Below are 15,693 nucleotides of genomic sequence, written 5' to 3' on the forward strand. Positions count from 1 at the left end.
AGTTTCTTCAAACAACTCATATTTTCTGCTTTACTCCTTTTCATAACTATTTTCGTGTTTTTTTGAAAAATGAATTTAAAAATAATAATCACATTGTAAAGATAAAAAAATTAAAAAAATTCTATGGATAATTAGTAGTAGTAATAGTATGGATAATTTTTGTATTATTACTCCATTTTCTTCCATAAACTTTAAATTTTTGATAAATTTCAATATCTAATTACAACGTGTGATATATCATTGGAAAGAAGAGAAGCTGGAGATATTTTTAAGATTATTGGCAATCAATTATCACCATTAATTTTTGTTTCAATCAAATTCGAAGTAGAATTTTTTATCGTGGTTTGTACTTTTGTTAGACTTTGGCGGCTCGTAACTAGCTATTTAATCATTATCTGGATCAGAAATTTATTTTATTTGAATAAAGACATATTCGATATTAATATCAAATAAAAAAACTGTTGAAATCACGCGAGAAAAAAAATTGAAGCAGTTTTTAGGTCAAATTTCGGAAAAATCTGAAAAAAGTAATAAAAATTGACATATCTCCTAAACTATAAAACTTTAGTCATAGAAAGTAAAGTTCAATAATTAGCAAATGACCTCCTCTATACCTACGCCTATTAGCTATGGCGGGTTCAGTTCCAGTCACCCTGTATATTGGCCATTCGTGGGTACACTAAGAAAACAGTAGTTATAATTCGTAACGACAGGTCCAATTACGTATCGTATTCTAGTTTCTATGAGAATGTTGTACTTAAGTCACTTTTTTTTAAAAAGTTATTTTGATTTTATTTATTTATTATTTTATTTTCTTTATTAGGAAAACATACAGCTTATATTATGATACATGTAGAATAAAAATAATAAGTCTTACACAAGCCTATGAGTTTTCACTGATAATTTAAAATTGAAAAGACAGATTCACAATACTTTTTTTTATTTGCTTCAACCATTTTTAGTATCATTAAATTATCATTTTAACAGATTTAATTAAACTCCGAGAATTGGCTCATGAAATAACTCTGTATGTCTGTCTGTTGCTTTCACGCCTAAACCACTGAACCGATTTTGATGAAAAGCATAGATATAGGTAAAGTCCCGGGAAAGGACATTGGGTAGTTTTTATCCCGGTTTTTTATACAGAGACGCGCGCGATAAAGTTTTTCTGTGACAGACAAAATACCACGCGGGCGAGGCCGCGGGCGGAAAGCTAGTGTTTGTATATGCAGGGATCGAACCAGAAACTTTTGTCATAGCGAAGTAATTCCTCAACCACTACGCCAATCAGTCGCCACAGTTGGCAGAGATCAATAAGAGATAGCTTAATCTAAATTAGTTCAGACCAATCTCGGTGGAAATGGACCAACTAGACGACGTAGATGAGACTAGATTAATCTACAGACAAAGTAGGTACTCTAGACAAGCTGTGGTTCACTGAGTTGTTGTTGATGTGTATCAAACACTTATGTATAGGAGATTAATGCCCGTTTTCACCATCAATCCCTAATTTTTAAGTGACCCCTTCGGTAACACATAACAGGCATTTTGTTTTCATAGAGGTCACTTAATAATTGGAGATTGATGGTGAAAACGGGCATAAGACACTCGTAACATTGACAGAACCACTGCGGCAATAAATCCGCAGGATAGTCCAAAAAAAAGAGGATCAGATAAATATAAGTCCCGCGAAGTTAAAAGTCTGAAAATACCTACGAGTAAGAGTAGGCGCACACCGTTGATTTTTAGTTGGCCGATAGTTGTTGTGCCCGAGTTTAAATTGTATGAAGAATCGGCCAAATCGCATCGGCGTAGTGTGCGCACTCCCATACATGCCCATACTGATCAACTGCCCGACTAAACTATCGGCCGACGAAAAATCAACGGTGTGCACCTACTCTAACACTCTACTATTTGCTCAGAGCAATGAAATGTGATTTGAAGTTATTTTGGTAAGTAATCAAAGGACGCCCACGTTGCGTTGTTTTCTAGAAAATACTTACAAATATTTTATTAGAAATTATTAAATTGGCATTATCTTTGTAGCAAGCTTTATGTAAATAGGCATGTAGGTTACTATTTGAAATCACTTGGCCTGAAAACTTTCGAGTACTACACATTATAGTAGAAATTAAGAAATATACTGGAATTACCAGGAACCTCACAGGATATTAAATATAGCTGACATCAAAAGCAACTACATTGACGACTTGAAAATTCGTTACTATTTTTTTATACTAAAATTAATCTGGCAAGTTATTTTGTTGACCTAGCCAACTTATTCTATCGCAAATGCAAAATAATAATATGCAATATCATACAAAGTACAACTCCACAATAACCTCTGAAGTCCACGTTCAATTTCCTGTATTCGCCCACTTTTACAAAGTAAACTGTGTTGCATTTCCTTCGCTTGATTATTTCTGCAAATAAAATCCTTTGAATTTGCTATTTGAGTAAAATAAAAAAATCCGAGCAATTTATAAAATGGTAAACTCGATTGCAAGACCAGTTTAAGGGCTCTTTCAAGTACATTTTGAGCCGTTCGTTAGTCGTCCGTTAAAGGACTGCATAAAGGAAAACTGTATGACAACTGCAGTTGCATGCATATGCGTTGAAATAAAAAAGACAATTTATTTATTTATTGTTAAAGATTAGGTACAAACTAACAATTCGACTGCGGTATTTTGCAAACGTATCACTGTCCTGCTAAAAACGTCTAATTTGAAAGAGCTACGGTTGAACTTTACCGCTCTTATTCTACGTCTGAGGGTTTGTTCCCACAGATAATATTTTTTGCAGATCCTTTTCACACAAATGTCCCGTTTGCAGACCCGCAAAAAACCGTTGCATTCGAATTTGTAACTCTTTCAAACCATTTCAAACACACATTATGCGTGTTCACACCACACAGTCTAGTTTTGCAGGACCCTGCATGACTAGATTGCCGTGGCAACGAGCCCTGTAGGCCTAGGATGCGCGCCGCGATAAGCTTTTATCACGCCATTTTATCGATTTTACGCGATAACCATACGTTTGTCGTCTAAAATCATCGATAAGATTTTGTCACGGCGCGCATCCTAGCCCGGCTGATAAAGGGTGATCTCAACTTCTCAAGGCCAACATGTACTTATTGTACTTCTTGAGCTATTGTGGTATACGTTGGCTAATTTTGGAGATACTCCGATATCATTGATGTAGGTTATTAAGTTCGTCATGTCGCTATCCCAAAAAAGTCTGTCTAGACAGGCTACTTAAATCAGAGGCGTCCTTTGTGGTGTAAATTACGCAATCAGAAATAAGTACACATCAATTCTTGTCGATGGCTTCCCGAGAACGAAAATAGTTATTTCTGTCTCGAGACTACGTCGATTTGTGTTTATTGCCCACATATTTATGGAAGGAACTTAGTCTCCAGCTAGGAATAACGTTGGGGTCTAAAGATATTCGTACATCTACAGGGTGACGGGGAAACTAGACCTATTCCTTGAAAAGGATTATACTGTGACTGTGAGTGAAGTCCGTCGTAGGCTCCGTGCTTGCATACAAAATAATAGTAGGCAGTTTGAACAGGATTTGTAATGTTTGTTTACCTATGTAGGGGAGACTGAGTACGGTTTTAGTAACAGGATACGGTTGTAACTAACTCACACACACAAACTCGAAAGCTAACTCGAAAACCTAACGTTAACAAAATCAAAATCAAAAATCACTAGGAATAGGTCGAGTTTCCCTGTCACCCTTTCTATATTATCCTATCTTCTTCTTCACCCGGCTTTCTTATCAAAACAAGTAATACCTGGTGACAGTAAAGCACATAATCAAATCTTTTCTAGGGTAAAGAAGATTTGATTTAGAAAAGATAAAAGAAGGTTTCAACAAATTACTATCAATGCGTAAAAAACTATTTATTTCTCCAATTTTGTTAACTGCCAACCTTGTTAGGTCTTTTTATTGAATTATACTGGAGTTTATCTGTCCTTGTGGTTGAGACGTGCCCTGCCCACTACTACTTCACCCCCCTTACTATGATTATAAGGGTCTGCCACGAATTTTCTTATTTCTAATTTGTTGTCATCATCATTAGGTCATTCAGGGCCCACTTTAGGAGCGTCAAATGGAGGATCTTATAAATTCAATCTTACAGAAAAGCTATAATTAATCGGCATAATAAGTACAGCGATTTTCTAAATTGTCACGCAGACGGTTTCACAAAATGATTTTTATCAATTCATCCATTCCGAAAACAAAAACGTTATTTACTACACAGTCGGTCGTCCATCAAGCCAGCTTTAGACCAGTATATCACGGGCTTTGACAAGTTTTGACTGGCCAAACACAAAATAAATTGGGGATTTATACGTTCGGAGATATATTAGGGTTTTATAATGCCTCTATTTCGATATTCTAAAAATATAAATCAGTGCGGACAGGGATTTTAACAGCTACGTAGTTGCTAAAGTACCTCGTACACGCTGGACCTCTAATTTACATAGATAAAACCTGAGCTTCTATTACTTCTTATACCTACATGTATTTATCATTAGACTAGCGGCTGCCCGCGACTTCGTACGCGTGGATCCCGTTTTACCCCCTTAGGGATAGTTTCGTAAAATTGGTTCTGAGCGGATGTCTACACCCTATAAGGAACCTACCTGCTAAATTTCAAGTTTGTAGGTGTTGTAGTTTCTGAGATTTCGTGATGAGTGAGAGAGTCAATCAGTGACCTTTCGCTTTTATGGATATGGATTTATGGATACAGTAATTTGTATTAACAGCTTTTTATCTACAATTAACCATCTAGATGCCATGTGATATTTGGACCATTCCCTTCATTCTAACATGAAATCGTGAAAGAAACAGGGAGACCCAATTTCTTTTCTCTCGAGTATGGTTTTGGAACCATGGCATTTCCCGCCTGACATAAGCGCGGACCGCCATCAATTGTGGCATTGGCAAGTACGGGTCCCGTGGATCTAGCCAATAAAATAACCGAATAGACAATAAAATAACTGTGCATGAAATAACCGATCCTTGGGGCCCCGTTACGTTGTTATGATTGCCATAAATTTTATGCCTTTCGTCTGGACCCGCTCCTGTTTTATACCTCCGATGCTACCGAAATATAATAAATCTGATAAGTAACTGCCGATATTTCTCCTGAAATACTAAGTTTTTCCTGTTGTTCGCGCTGTGTTTCATCGCATTAGATTTTATTGCGGCAATGAGTTGAAACGAAAGCACAAAATAGGGAGCTAAAGGTAGTAGTATCATTTACCAGGGCAGATTGAAAGTATTAAAAGTAGGTGCAACTTTATTAAGTCTATAAGTTTTCCGACCCAAGATGTAAAGGTGTAAAACTTTAAATAGTGATGACAGTCTAGTTTACGAAGTCAAACTTGACTCTAGCCTTGACGCAGACCCCTACTACTTGTATGTGCTGTAATAGCAACATCATCAACAGCCCTTTACAGTCCACTGCTGGACTATGAGCCTCCTCCACTATAATATAATAGCAACATATTCCATTGCATTTATTAAAAGGATAATATCAATAAATAAATACCTCATTTAAAACTCTATCCTGCACACATGTTGCCATTTTGACACCTCAAAGTAGGTACACATAGCTATTGCTACTACGTAAAGTTACACAAAGCATAGCTTGAGAGCCGTCGTACAATAAAATGCAGAGTAGGTGGTTGTAGAAGTCACATAGTGTCATGGAGATTAATAAAAAAGGCTTCACATTAATTTTCTTTTTACTTTTTACCAAAAGTAGTCCTATTTCCCAAAGAAATTAAAATCGCAACACTTCACAGCGAGTCTACTGGCCCTCGTACTTGTAACGGGCATTACATAAAGAGGGCTTGGAAAGCAACCAATTTTTGAGATGGTTTTCGCTTACATAATAGAAGTGGCCTCTGAATTTACTCGGGCATTACGAGAAGAAGCGCCTCCTGTGAGGCGTAATAGGTCGAGATCTGAACCGTGATTCAATATCGAGAGAAGTGGTCCAAGATTTTTGCTGAGGTTTCTTTCGATTTGACGTAAATAAATAAATAAATATCTTCGGACAATCTCACACAGCGCCATCTAGCCCCAAGAAACACGTAAGAAACTAGAATATCATATGCATGGTTACTTTTTAGATGTGTGCAAAGTTTATTTAGATCATCTGTTGGATTCGTTGAATTGTCCTGTTATTTTGGTGCTGAAAGGTGCTGAAATGTTGACTCATTGTCAAAAAATCAACCAGCAAAGTCGTCGTTTATCAAGTGTAGATTATAATTATGGCTAAAACATTTTAGTATCTACTGAAACTCATTTTAATCAAGTCGTCTTTAGTTTTCCTAACAATACGCAAGTGAGTGCTTGACAACCAATCCAAGTCTCTCTTTTAATTCATAGCGTAATAAGTCAAATAACGGATACATCCAGAGCAATGCACAAGTGTATTCAATTTTATTAACCAATAGCTTTCCGCCCGCGGCTTCGCCCGCGTGGAATTTTGTCTGTCACAGAAAAACTTTATCGCGCGCGTCCCTGTTTCAAAAACCGGGATAAAAACTATCCTATGTTCTTTCCCGGGACTCAAACTATCTCTATGCCAAATTTCATCAAAATCGGTTGCGAGGTTTAAGCGGGAAAGCGTAACAGACAGACAGACAGACAGACAGACAGAGTTACTTTCGCATTTATAATATTAGTTGGGATTCATCTCAACCTGGTTGAGACTTGAGCGTAATCGTACGTTAACTCATAGTGGAGCAAAAATCAAAAGAACTAGTGGACTAACTCCACAGACTGCGGAATCTTTGCAAATTAGTTTGTGTAGTGTTAATACTGTTACTTGCAGTTCAAGGAAACTTGACAAGAAATGAAGGTGGTACAACCCCACGGCATTTAGAAAGCACCAAGACTGCACAAACTATTAACAATTCCTTGTGAACCTCACAATTAGTCTACGGGAGAGCCACAACGCAATTGCGACCAGAGAGAACGTTGAATTAACTTCGCTTTGCAAAGAGTTGTGTTTCCTATACAGAATGAAATGGAAATCGTTGGTGTCCTTTTTAAATGAGACTCTACTCATGATACAAAGTACATTCCCCATATATGAGATAAATCCAATGAGTTAAAATGGCAATAATTAAAAACTTATGAAATCATTTTAAACACTTTATTAGAGCACACTAATAAGTAATTCTTATTTTAAAAGGATGCCAACGATTTCAATTTCACCCTGTATAACCGATGACCTAAGACTACCTACGTTCCTAGTACGTAACAGACAGGGAATCAATTGGTTCGCAGAAGAACTGGCAGACATCGTAGAAATACTTTTGGGACAGTGGACGGACATCCTTTGGTTGAAACGTCATGCGATGTACTGCTATCAAGTATAATTTTATGTCTTACTCAAACCAACACTATATCCGGAGAGACTATTTTTCATTTAAATCATAAGACTCGGAATTGTTTTCCTAAGTAGCCGCATAAATCGAATAAGTAAACGTGCCAAATGAACTAATATTTATTCTCAGGGTGAATAAGGAATGGCGGGGTTCCCTGGAATCGAATGGATGGAATCTTGGAATACTGTGCTTCATTAACAATGTATCATGTGAAGAGTAAGTCAGGTGAATGATAGAAGTCAATTATTTATTGATACGCTTTCAAATGTGCTTTTACAAAGGTCTCCGTCTAATTTGTTAAAATTACTTTCTACAGTATAATGGATTTTTTTCAGCAAAACCCCTATTCGCCATTTACAACCCCTTTTTCAAATATGTAAGGTAATAATATTTTATTCGCGTAGTTAGTTTACTGATGCAAGCTATGCGGCTAAAAAAATTGGTCGTTAGCGTTCTGAAATCTTTGCTGGTAGAGATAAATCTAAGAATAGCATTACTTATTATCTTCTTTACTTTCAGAATGTAAGACTTATTGTCCTATGTACACTTTATGCTGAAGAAGAAAGGTGACATTGGTCTTTGAGACAAACTGATAAGCTTTTTCCAGAAAGCCCTTGTTTACAACACAATTTACAGATAAATTTAGTAATTTATACTAGTTTCATGACAGTTCTGTGCAAGAAACTATCATGAAAGTCTCTGTTCTTGCCTACACTATAGACCGCTTGCTATTTGTCAGACTCGGCCAAACTACGAACTGTCTGAGTAATGTTGCGGTACAACCTTCTGGGCGAAGAGGTCGCTCGAAATCCGCTAGATTTATCACCCAAGACCAACTTTGGCAATTTTTCTGAGAAATGAACAGTTTCACTGTGGCATTAGATGTTGTAGGGGATTTTTTAGCTAGAATTGGATGCTAATGCAGGGTCGGAGAGGTATAAATTGCCTTTCTTGAAATAAGACCTACTCAAAAATTAAATTAGGCCAATCTAAGCTCTGTTTGCCGTCTGGGAAAGTGATTTGCGAGCCAGCGAAACTAGCGGTCGTGGATTTGAATACTGAGAAGGGCTAGTGTAAATCAGGACATGTTTAAACATGATCCTGGAACAGTCGCCCTGGAGTATAATAAGTAACTTTACGGAAAATTAAATGCTATTTTTAAAATATTTTACGGAAAATGAAATGCTATTTTTTTAAAGACTACTTATTCCTGACGGTGACTCCGCCTGCGTAGATGTCGGTCGGTAGAAAGTCACCAAACGCATCTTGCAATGAAAAACTTTCGTAAAATCTTCACTGATAGGTCCTTTTTTTGCCAAAAGCATAAAATATGCATTTTTATAGCCCTACCTGAGAAATTGTGTCTTCTTCATAAAATCTTTTATACCTTAATAATTCACCTTCTCACCTTGTCTTTCTACCAAATCAAGTCGCTACTTCTCTATCAAAATTCAACCGAGTTCAACGGCTTAAACATATGCCTATATTTAGAATACATTTTGTGCATATCATTAGAAACTCAATACATTTGGGTTGAAAAACGTTCCGAATCGAACTCGCTTAATTAAAAAAGTACCAGATCAATAGCTAGGTAAATCTTCGGGGCGAATTAACGAATTCCAAGAGCCAATATCGGTTTTCAAAGAGGAGTTGACGTCACAAATCTAAATAAGTACACAATGCACTTCCATACAGTAGATTTATTATGAAAATTCAAAAGACACTTTTAAATACCAGCTATGAGCTAAGTTCTAGCTCTACCATCAACATCAAAAAATATATACCAACTGTTGGCGCTTCTCGAGTCCTCGGGCTTCATCGAGATCGATCGGCCATCATCGGCTCCGCGCGAGGCGCCGGCACACTCCGCCGTACGTGCCCGACGCCCACTCAGCCTCACGACCGTCACCGGTGTCAGACGCGGCCCTCCCACGTAGGCGCGAACTAGCGATATATTTAAAATCATTACACCTATGAAATACAGTCCGCTTTTAATTTATATATTATTATCTTAAGTCTAGTCAGACCCTAACACCAACCGAATTGATAACCTCCTCCTTTTTATTGAAGTCAGTTAATAAGTTAATAACTGACTAACAAATTCAATACTTAGAACGCCAAAGCCTGAAAAATTATAATACGTTTTTAAAGGCTTATGGAATATGAATAGGATGGCTTATGCCTTTACTCGCCATAATTATTTTAGCCCTACCAGAGGACCTGCCGCTTTGAGAAGAGAAAAACATTTGTCAAGTGCTAACAACTAGGTAAAACCGCAACAAACTAATATCTACTGACTAGTTATCAACATTAATGTAAATAAAAGTATAGCTCTACAACAGTATTCCGCAAAATGTTTGTGTTCAAGGTAGGTAAATCTAGGAAAACGTAATTTTTTGGAGGTAGACCACACATAAAAAAATCATTTTTAAGTGATTGCCTTTATTTTTTCGAGGCACACCATCTAATGACCACTGTACGTACAGCAGTGGGGTACCGTTAGCAAAACACTGCTATAAATCAAGTACTGCTATAAAACCTACTGTTATATGTAACTTATACATAAGAGGCGTTATACCTACATGAGCATGCAAGATTCAAAACTCATTCGAGCTCAGGAAAGTGTTGGAAACTGAACTTGGCATTTAATTACTTACAGACACCTGAACAGGTGAAATTAACACAGTCAAAAGAAAAGTAAATTAAAGAGTCATTTGTTGTCATTCAAAAGTCAAAAGTAAAATAAAGTAAAGAGTTATTTATTTCTAACAAAAGGGCAATAGACAATATTTTCCAGGCTGCTGCACTAAGCTGTGCTTGTGTCGCGGCAGCCTTACCACAAGTTTACACAAATACGAAATTCCTTAGTATTGAGGACCCACGACAAAATATCGTCAATGACAAGAAATATCGTAAATGACAAAGACGAAATTATAATATCGAAAATGATCCGAAGAACTTATCCTAGTAGGGGAGAGTTCGGTATATTGTACCGCCGGGTAAATTGTACCACCCTCATATTTCGTAAAGTATTTATTGAATGTCTGTAATTGTAACACTCAGCGATACACAACTAAATTCAATTAATATCGGCCATGTGGTTTTTGCCGTGACAACAAACACGTGTGTTTTATTTTGAAAAGTATTTTTACATTGTTTTCAAGTAACTTTTGACAATGCATGTTTAGTTTGTAATTTTGTTAAATTTAATCACAGGGTGTTTCTAATATATTATTTAGAAGCGTAAATTAGTGTGGATTACAATTATTTGAAACATTTTTCGGTATTTATAAGCTATATTTTTTACCGATTTTTTAAAAGCACTATCACATAGTCGGCTAAATTGTACCACATCAAGTTGTATGGAACTTTACCAAAGGATTTTGAATTTTTTTTTAGTAAATCATATTTTGAAGTTATAATAGCGTAGTTATGTTTGACTAACAATATATGAAAGCAAAATACTGGCAAAGTAGATTAGGTACAAGTGTGCGTTACGATAATTGGAATTACAAAACTTGTACTCAAAATCGTGATAACGTGTAGGGGAGAGGGTGGCAAGATGGGGTACTTAAGCTTTGAAGATCAATAAATGAAAAATATACATAGTTAGACAATCATATTTATTTTTTAATTAACAATTAGTTAATACTCTTTTAATATTTGGCAATATTAGGAACTTTTAACTATCCATTTTAGGTAAAAAATAAAAATAGAAATAAAGGGGTTTCACCCCGTCTTACCCCATGGTGCTGGTAAGATGGGGTACCCCCCTGAGGTAAGATGGGGTAATGAGAACTATCAGGCAAAAAGATAATTATTTGGAGTGGCAGAACTGGCAGAAATGGATGGCTTCGTCATCATCGTCATCAATTCCCACTTCGTCATCATCGTCATCAATTCCCACACAGCTATTATGTGACCATCTTCCACAATGTGAGCATGATATCCACCCCTCAATGGAAGCGGAATATACTTCACTGCATCACACATGGTGTATCCTCTTCTTTACTTAAATTTTCAGATGAAGTCTCTGTAACTCTTCGTCGTTTTGCTGTTTTTGCTTGAGTTTTTGTAGTAGCTTTCTTCTGTTTTTTCAATTCCTCTTTTCTCTTCTTTGTTTCTACTTTCTCAATTTTCTTCTGTTCGGCATCTTTTTTCTTTTGAGCGGTGACTTATAATTCTTGTTTGTAGGGTGATAGGTGATAATTTGTGTTTTCCCACGTTTTTTAGTAACACGAAAGGTTTTTTTGGTAACCGGAAGGGGAAGGAGTTGTTTTGGAGAAGTCATTACCCCATCTTGCCTGCTAAGCCATTTTCTAATAATATTCAAAGAAAAAAAAACAAACGGCAATCTCTAGAAAACACAATGCCTACCTTATTATAGGTTTGTTTAAGCATCAATCACAGCCACACATCATCAGCTAGCGTTATTAAACAAACCATAGTCACGTGCCAAAACAGAAGAAAATATGACAAGCAATTTGCAGCAAAACAGTTTTTTCAAGATATATTTTACACGCGTGTACTTGTGATGTTAATGGCCGGGCGACTGACAGGTGTCATGGCGGAGCATCGAAAGATGTATGAACGAGCGTGATTGGTCAGTTTAAACTGTGATTTTTGCTGGGTACCCCGTCTTACCCGCCACCCCATCTTACCTCCTTCTCCCCTAAAACAATATCGATTGTCTACGTTATTAACTACTGTTCCTTTTCGTTTCCTAATTTGTTAAGAATGTATCATATAATATTTTGCCATAGTTTTTTTATAGGCTTGAAATTTATTGAAATCCAATTTAGTAACCCTGTGGTACAAATTATCGAACCGGTTGGCTAAATTGGACCGAAGCTCTGAGCTCGTATTTTGTTGATTTGTGCTAAATATACAACAATCATGTTAATTAATACTTATGAAATAGTAAGTAGAATAATTTATCTTTTATTATATACCATGGACATTAGCAAAAACAAAAGAAAACTATGTGTAAAATGGGATTGAAAAAACCTGGTCCAAATTAGCGGACTCTCCCTTATGTCACTAACATTAACCTGGGCCCAATTAAACAAGCCTCATTCTCACATACCATCGTAAAAATCCCATAAAATTGTCTGCTCACATATTCCTTTTTAAGGACGTCGCACATTTATCAACCCGCAAAAGGGATTCTAACCTTATCAACTCGAGGTGGTCAGTATTCTTTGTATCTCATTCACACATATCTTCATTGTATCTTTATCACCCGAATTCACAAACGATGCTTGCTTAAGAATGCAGCAAATCGAAAGCACGTTGAATAGAGCTCTGTGATTGGATCGTATGTAACCCTGTGCGTCCACACGCACTGTGGGACCTCATAGTAGGTAATGTTTGTGAATACAGGCGTATACTGCGACGCACACTAATTATCCGCACCGTAACGTAAACGCCTCGCCTCGCGATTGACAGCGCGCGAAAGGCGATACGTCGTTGATCCCTTTCCGAGTTGATAAGTCTGCTATGACCTTTAGTCGGTCGACCAGCCAGTTTGTTTGACTCTACCTTAAAATTTAGGGCTCGCATCGAGCATCGTCAGCACTCGCGAAGACAAATAGGTACGAACTTGAAGGGTTTCAATTGAGTCATCGTCCTGCCGAATCAGCGAAATGTACGTTATTAGAGTTAATGGCTTTCATTCTAGCTTTAGATTCGTTTTTAGAACATACAAAGTATAAAAACATTGGGACAATTATTTAAAACAGGTTTTTGGAAGAGATATTCAGGTGTTCGGTCCGATCGAGCGCTCATATTCTAGTTTAGAACAAAATATTTAACTGCATTGTGAAACTTTTTATCCCAAATAGTTACCCACAATATATTTTGAGCCATACTCGCAGTGGCGGGGCAAGACCTAAATTTGATGTGGGCAAGACAGATTTCGCGAGGCCTTGTTCTGTGGCGACCTGAAGACGGATTTTATGAAATAATAAAAAAAAACGGGTCAATGGTCTATTCATTGACAGTTTCTGATTTCTTGATTCAGTGATTATTTTTAAAGGAATTTTGCGCCAAAGAATAATGTTTGTCACTTAAAACCGTGTTGTTGCTTAATTTTGTGTCTGATTATGGCTGAATTTGTTTGGAAAAAAAAATTTTAACTACATTGTTTAGCTATCAATAATTTATCCTACTAATATTATAAATGCGAAAGTTTGGATGTCATGATGTCTGGATGTTTGGATGTCTGGATGTCTGGATGTTTGTTACTTTTTCACGCAAAAACTACTGAACGGATTTTGTTGAAACTTTACAGTATTACGGTTTATAACCCAGATTAACATATAGGCTATAATTTATGACGATCTGTGACATACCTACTAAATTTCACGCGGGTGAAACCGCGCGCTAGTATTTAATAGTATTTAAAAGTTGAATTTGACATGTGAGCAAAATTTTTGATGCGCGAGGCCCCTTGTTCCGCGAGGCCGTAGGCGGTGGCCCACGTCGCCTACGCCTTACGCCGCCACGTAACTCAGCCTTCTACTCAATATAGTACTGCGTGTATTGCTCAATCTCGTCTGGCTACATAATTTAACAAACTGACACCTAAAAGAAGGTATTTTTTTGCCCTATGGCTTTCTCTAACTAGGAGATAAATGACTTTAGAACCTACAGTAATAAGAGCAAGCGGCGGATTTTAATTGTACTGGTAATTTTGATTGCCTTCCATCAGATTAACATGGACACTGAATTTCGTACAACCTATCTTTGATTAAAAAGTGAAATATGTAATGAGAATGATAAGGACAGACAATATTGGTTACAATCGAATTTATCATATCAGGAGGCGTAAAGTTGACTTCAAAAGCATTCGATATCGACTGCGTAAAAAAATGACATTAAATGTATGACGGATTGTACAGCTGCAGCGTCACTAGCGGATACTTTCTAGAACTAAAATATTCATAGATTTTTTGACGTACTCGCTAGCGAGCACACCTAACGTAAACTCATGGTAAGCACACAGATCCTATACAATTACATTACAAAAACCTAAATCAACTCAGAGCCTTGTCTTGGAGGTTACGTAAAAACCAAACGAAGTTAGCCCCGATCGTTCCCGAATTCCCAATCCCTCCACCGGTGATTCCACCGGTCCTCGCTAAGCAGAGTTTAATAGCGGTGAGGCTGTAAACTTTCCGAAGTTTCGTGTTACGATATTGAAAATATACGAGGACGTATTGCAGAGGGCAACGCAACATTTGTTTTTCAACCTATGTTCATTATTAAGTAAACCAAGACTTGTCAACATATGGTAGCAATTTTACAATACTAAATACGTGTAAAATTTTGATAACATTGTTATTAGCATCACACTATAATCAGCAAATAAAAGACGAACAAACCTCTTCTCCTCTTTGCCTGACACGTGCTTGGCAGGAGCCCGTATCTTCGAAATGTTATTTGCTTAAATTATAATGTTGTTTGTTTGACTTATTTACACAATCATATCGATGAAGAAGACTATCAATTCCTTAAAGTCACTCACTCAATAAAATTCAATATTTTACGAGGCAGCCAAAAAAATGACGTGAACTGACGTTTTCAAACAAATCACTACGCGTTGCGTCTAACTTCACACTGCTTTTCCGCTAGAGTAAGCGCTAGCACACTCAGCAACTTCAGTTTGGAAGCAAAGCAATGTCCGTGGCAATGTTGCCAATGTGATGCAATGAAATTGAGAAAAATCAGTTCCTTTTAGTGTTGTTTTACTATAGTAGAAAAAAATTAGTAAAATAACCTTATCGTAAAACTACAATTAGTTTACTTGTTACACATAAATAAATACCTATGTAGGTAGTTAGTTTTATTTATGCATATTTTTGCTCGGTACAATATCAAGCCGTAACATTCCAACCACTTAATGCTAAAAAGTATTAGTAAGGCGAAATTTTAATATAAAATTAGAAAGTTAGCCGTAATATTATTTTTAGATTACATTTATTGGCTATTAATGTTAAAATTCTGCATGATCGCACTCTAAGAGCTCCCACACACTGCCCGGGGTCGTTATGGAGTGTGCGTGGGAGCTTGTTGACGTTACTTTACTTACGTTAATTAGTATTTTAATTAAGTATTTAACGAAACGGGTAAAACTTGAGCAGTAAACAATACAACAGACTTACAGATTACTCTCCTTGGAGATAGGCTAACATTTTTTCTTTTTCAAATGAGTCCTTTACCTACATAGCTAAGGTAAGTGTAAGTAACTCCGTCTGTCTATTTTTTATGTTTT

This window comes from Ostrinia nubilalis, chromosome 12, assembly GCF_963855985.1.
Source record: "Ostrinia nubilalis chromosome 12, ilOstNubi1.1, whole genome shotgun sequence".
In the NCBI taxonomy this organism is placed as follows: domain Eukaryota; kingdom Metazoa; phylum Arthropoda; class Insecta; order Lepidoptera; family Crambidae; genus Ostrinia; species Ostrinia nubilalis.